Below are 6,000 nucleotides of genomic sequence, written 5' to 3' on the forward strand. Positions count from 1 at the left end.
GTGGTAAAATGAAACAATTAACCCCATGCTGCTGGAAGCTGCCAGCACAGAGAGACAGAGCCAGCTCAGACAGGACAGACAAAAGAAACAGAAGCCAGCTAAGCTGACCCCCAGGAAAGAGGTAAGTTTGAGAGGGGTTCTGACCCTAATCATAACACTAACAGAATTCATTCAAACATTAGTATTTTTTTTGTTATTTCTGGTGACCTTAGCAACCTTTTTCCAGAGAAAGTCACATATTACTACAACAGCGTGTTAGGCTTTTTTGGTATTTGTAAGTTCAATTGTTTGGTATCATGTTGTAAAATGTATATTTGAACTACTGGAAATAATAATAATTTTAAAAGAGTAAATCTGTGGGCATGGCTAATGTTAATAACCAAGCTCATGTATGCTCAATGGCTATTATGGAAACAATCTAATGGAAGGGTGGGCAACCCTGGTCCGCCAGAGCTACAACCCAGTCGAGTTTTCAAGATATGCACAATGACTATGCATGAGCTCTATTTATTTACAACAGAAGCAGTATATGCAAGTCAATCTCATGCATAGTCATTGTGGATATCTTGAAAACCCAATTAGATTGTGGCCCTCAAGGACTGTGGGTTGCCCACCCCTGGGCTAAGGGAAGGTCACAGAAAACTCGGAGCACAACAGGGGATAGCACCAACATAAGCACAGATTTTTCAAAATGATTGAGGGTGCTAAACACAACACAAATTACCCCTCCTTGGACACACTGAAGCAGCGTATTTATTTTAAAATGTTCTATTCCGCCTACAGCTGGGCGGATCACAAAGCTACATACACATGAAAAAAATAAAAACAAACATGATCAGAACAAAGGAATACATCGCTCAAAATAAAGACACAAACATCAACTCCATACATGTTCAAACAAGAATGTCTTCAATAATTTACAAATTGTTCTCTGCTGCTACACAATCTCAGGTAACCTGGTAATTTGTTCCAAATTTGTGGACCTGCTGTCGAAAAAGTGGTATTCCGAGTATCAGCGTATCGTACAGATTGCATTTTGACATTTGCCAATAACTTCATATTTTCAGGCCACAGGGATCTGGCAGGCTGATATTTCTGCTCAATATTACATAGAAAAATGTAGGCAAAGACCAAATGGCCTATCCAGTCTGCCCACCATGCCGTCTACTCTCCCGATCACTCCTTTAGAGATCCTATGTATTGTCCCAAGCTGTCTTGAATTTATATACTACTTTTGTCTCCACCACTTCCACCAGGAGGCTGTTCCACAAATTTGTCACCCTTTCCATGAAGAAGTATTTCCTCAGGTTTCTTCTGAGTCTATCTCCTTTCACCTTCAAACTATGTCCCCTTGTTCCAGAGCTTCCTTTCAATTGAAAGAGACTCGCCTCTTGTGCATTTATGTTGCATAAATGTTTAAATGTCTCTATCACACCTACCCACACCCAGCCCTGCCCATTCTGTCTCCTGGCTCCAGCCCTTGGAACACCTCTCTCTCATGGCCATTCCAGAAAATACCTTATTTATAGTGATGATAACCCGGGCGGATGAGAACAGATAGCCATTTCTCCCAGGGGCAGACTGACCATTTGGGCAACTGAGCAGTGCCCGAGGGCCCAGAGGCTCTGCCCAGATGCCCACTGCACCCTACAGCCCTCCCTGGTCTTACCTTTAAAGACACACTGCTGGTGATCCAGTGGCCTCTGTGAGGGGAAACATGTTCTTTCCTACCTGTTGTGCTGCCGCTATTCCCCCAAAGACAAATTTTTGGTAGTGAAGTCAGAGTTTAAAAGAATTAGGGGAGTGTAATGCTGTCAGCAGGCACATCCCCCAAGCACCAAATCCCTCCTTCACTCCCATTCCTTTCCATTGACTTTCCCAAGTCTCTGGAAAGGTTTGGTGCCAGCAGGTGCAGGAAACAAAAGTTCACCAAAATGGCAACCTAGGAGCTCTAGGGCAGTGTTTCCCAAGTCAGTCCTGGAGTACCCCCTTGCCAGTCAGATTTTCAGGATATCCACACTGAATATGCTTGAAAGAGATTTGTATGCATTGGAGGTAGTGTAAGTTTAGTAGTGCTTTACTTTTCAGAGCATATCTATTTGTAGGTGAAAGGATAAGAGGTGGAGGCTGTACACCAGTGGTGTAGCTACAGGGAGCCACAGGGACCTGGGCCCTCCAAATTGGCTCTGGGGCCCCTGATGTGGCTGGTGGGGGCTGGGGACCCTGCCAGCTGAAGTGGTTGTCCAGCACTGTCGCATTGCCTGCCCTGCTCTTCCACTCACATTATGCATGCTCGTTTTAATGAAATTGAGCATGCTCAAAGTGTCACGCATGCTGTTTCACTAAAACAAGCATGCACACAACATGAGGGGAACAGCAGGGCAGGCAATGCGGCAGAGACCAGTGCTGGAAAAAAGCTTCAGCTGGCAGAGGTTGGGGACCCATGCCAGCTAAGGTATGGGAGGATGAAGCGGCGGCAGGTGGGGAGGCAGGCCAAAATGTGCCCCCCCCCCTCATCAAGGTCTGGCTACACCACTGCTGTACACAGTAGGGTATACTGAGATTCCTTCCTACTAAAGGGGCTGGTTGGTTTTTCTCCTCTTAGTCTTACCTTTCATGAAAGCAATGATCAGGATCAGTGCACTGGCAGTGAGGCTCTAAAGAGTGAGAGAAGGGGGAATGAAAGAATGTGAGTGACATAGCCTTCAAATCAGTGTGACACTCCTAATGAGTGAGAGAAGGGGGCTCAAAGAGTAGAGTGAGAGACCCTTCTAATAAGTGTGACATACTCTTAATGAGAGAAGGGCCTGGGATGCACTGGGCAGGGCTTCGCACCATATAAGGGGGTCGCTGGAAGGGATCGGGTCATGTTTCCTGCTCCCGTGGGGAGGGGGGGCTTTTAGCATGCAAATGCATACAGGACAGGGCTCACCATTCCTCCCCAATGGTCTGCAAACCCTAACACCAGCTCCAAGCTGGTGTAGGGTTTGCCACAGACAGCGCAACAATGTTTGGTGCGCTGCTCGCTGATCTCAAGGGACGAATACATTTAGCATGCTACTTGTGCTAAGAGTTCTGTTTTGCATGCATCTGCATACTACTTGCATTCAGAGCCCGCAAGCGTGTTGTTTTACACACTCGGGGGCTCTGATCATGGGGTGGTAGCAAACACAGGCGCTAGTATGGCGCTAACAGCCTCTAATGCCTAAATGGCAGATGATGTTTAATGTGAGCAAGTGCAAGGTGATGCATGTGGGGAAAAAAGAACCCGAATTATAGCTACGTCATGCAAGGTTCCACGTTAGGAGTTACGGACCAAGAAAGGGATCTGGGTGTCGTCGTCGATAACACACTGAAACCTTCTGCTCAGTGTGCTGCTGCGGCTAAGAAAGCAAATAGAATGTTGGGTATTATTAGGAAAGGTATGGAAAACAGGTGTGAGGATGTTATAATGCCGTTGTATCGCTCCATGGTGCGACCGCACCTTGAGTATTGTGTTCAATTCTGGTCGCCGCATCTCAAGAAAGATATAGTAGAATTGGAAAAGGTGCAGCGAAGGGCGACTAAAATGATAGCAGGGATGGGACGACTTCCCTATGAAAAAAGACTAAGGAGGCTAGGGCTATACAGCTTGGAGAAGAGACGGCTGAGGGGAGACATGATAGAGGTATATAAAATAATGAGTGGAGTGGAACAGGTGGATGTGAAGCGTCTGTTCACGCTTTCCAAAAATACTAGGACTAGGGGCATGCGATGAAACTACAGTGTAGTAAATTTAAAACAAATCGGAGAAAATTTTTCTTCACCCAACGTGTAATTAAACTCTGGAATTCGTTGCCGGAGAAAGTGGTGAAGGCGGTTAGCTTAGCAGAGTTTAAAAAGGGGTTGGACTGTTTCCTAAAGGACAAGTCCATAAACCGCTACTAAACGGACTTGGAAAAATCCAAAATTCCAGGAATAACATGTATAGAATGTTTGTACGTTTGGGAAGCTTGCCAGGTGCCCTTGGCCTGGATTGGCCGCTGTCGTGGACAGGATGCTGGGCTCGATGGACCCTTGGTCTTTTCCCAGTATGGCATTACTTATGTACTTATGCCTGCGTTTGCTTCTGATCATCGGCTCTATAAAGCATTGAACAGAGGGATCACCAATCAAGTCAGCAAGATGGGTGTGAAAAAGCTGTATGACTGGAGGACACCATTATTTGCAGTGTTTATAGAGGTTTGTATTTTAGAGTTGCCAACTACAATTTGGCTGACCTGGCCAGTTTACACTACAGAAGACCAGCTGCTGGTTAGACCTTTACACCACTAATGATATAATTTCTGGTACTGGCCACCTACCTGCCTCCTCACTTGTCCCAGCCCTAGAAGTCTGTGTGCTGACCCCGTCTCCCTGTGCTTGCTGGTATCTCATAAGTGCTTTGAAAATATGCCTCATAGTATCTTTATATTTAGGTCCTATTGATTTGTAATTTTGTGATTATCAGGATACAGCAAAATTTCAATAAAACACCATCAAAAAGTGTAAAAAATCAGCAACAACTGATATGACGGAAGTCAAACGCAATCTGCTAAACATAGTTCACAATGGCGCTGAAATGCAGGAACGCGTCACAGTTGTATTTAGGGTGTTTATTGTATGGGCAGGGCTGCGAGAGGATGGAGGGGGGACAAAATTCCCAGGGCCTCCGAGGGGCGCCCGGCGCCGCACTCCCTGATCTCACCCGCCCTCGGCTCCGTCAACGTCCGCCACCAGGCCGGGCCCCCTGCATTGAAATCATCACAGCGCCTCACCTGTCACCTCTGTGACTGAAAGCGCAGCAGATTGGATTTGCTTCCCTTCGGGCCTTCCCTCCGTGTCCCGCTCTAGCCTGATGTAACTTCCACGAGGGCGGGACACAGGGAGGGAAGGCCCGAAGGGAGGCGAATCTGATCTGCTGTGCTTTCAGTCACGGAGCGAGGTGACAGGTGAGGCGCTGTGATGATTTCAATGCAGAGGGCCCGGCCCAGTGGCGGACGGAGGGGGGCGGGTGGGGACAGCGGCGTGGCGGCCTGGGAAGGCGGCGACCTCGCCCCAGGCCCGGCCCAGTTTCTTGGCGGCCCTGTGTATGGGTTTGATTTGTTAAATATCTCAGAGTTGGAACTTCAGTGGTTGCTCGCCTTTTTTTGTTTGTTTTGTGTTTGTTTTTCAAAAAGGGGCATCCTCTGCTTTTTGTTTTTACCAATTATTGGGTTAATAGGCAAGTATTTGGAGTTTTGCGTGGTTCTGCCTGAGCGCTATTCTATCAAGTTTTGCACCAAAATTACCTTGCATGCAACCCAAAGGGGGGGCATGACAATGAAAGGGGTATGAGGGGGATCAGAGGTATTCCCATAATTTAGCTGCAATGTTATTAAATTCAGAGGTTGCACGCCATGATTTACACCATGTTTCACATCGTGTAAAGTCCGCACACTCAAAGCTGGTCATGGGAATAGGCGCTAACCGCTACTCTATAAAGGGTGCTTAGCAAGAAGCACCCTTTATAAAATGTTATTTCAGAGTAGATCTGTCTGGTGCCATTTACTGAATACAGCTCAATGTGTACTTTTGAAAATAAAAGTTGTGTTCTTTGCAGCAGGGCCCAGGAACACTGGATTTGGATTTTGCTCAAACCTTTTTCAGTAGTAGCTCAAGATGAGTTACATTCTGGTACACTGGGCGTTTCCCTGTCCCTGGAGCGCTCACAATTTAATTTGGTACCTGAGGCAATGGAGGGTTAAGTGACTTGCCCAAGTTGGGAAGCAGCAGTGGGATTTGAACCGGGCACCTCTGGATGTCAAGACCAGCACTCTAACCACTAGGTCACATATACTTGTACCTGGCTACATGGATTTGGAAAATGTCCATTTATAAATGTATGAATATATATATTCATTTACGTATAGAAGTGTGAAATTTGCTGTGTATATATTTATGTATGCATTACGAATAAAAAAATTCACACTCCTCTCAGAC

This window comes from Microcaecilia unicolor, chromosome 8 (assembly GCF_901765095.1).
Source record: "Microcaecilia unicolor chromosome 8, aMicUni1.1, whole genome shotgun sequence".
In the NCBI taxonomy this organism is placed as follows: domain Eukaryota; kingdom Metazoa; phylum Chordata; class Amphibia; order Gymnophiona; family Siphonopidae; genus Microcaecilia; species Microcaecilia unicolor.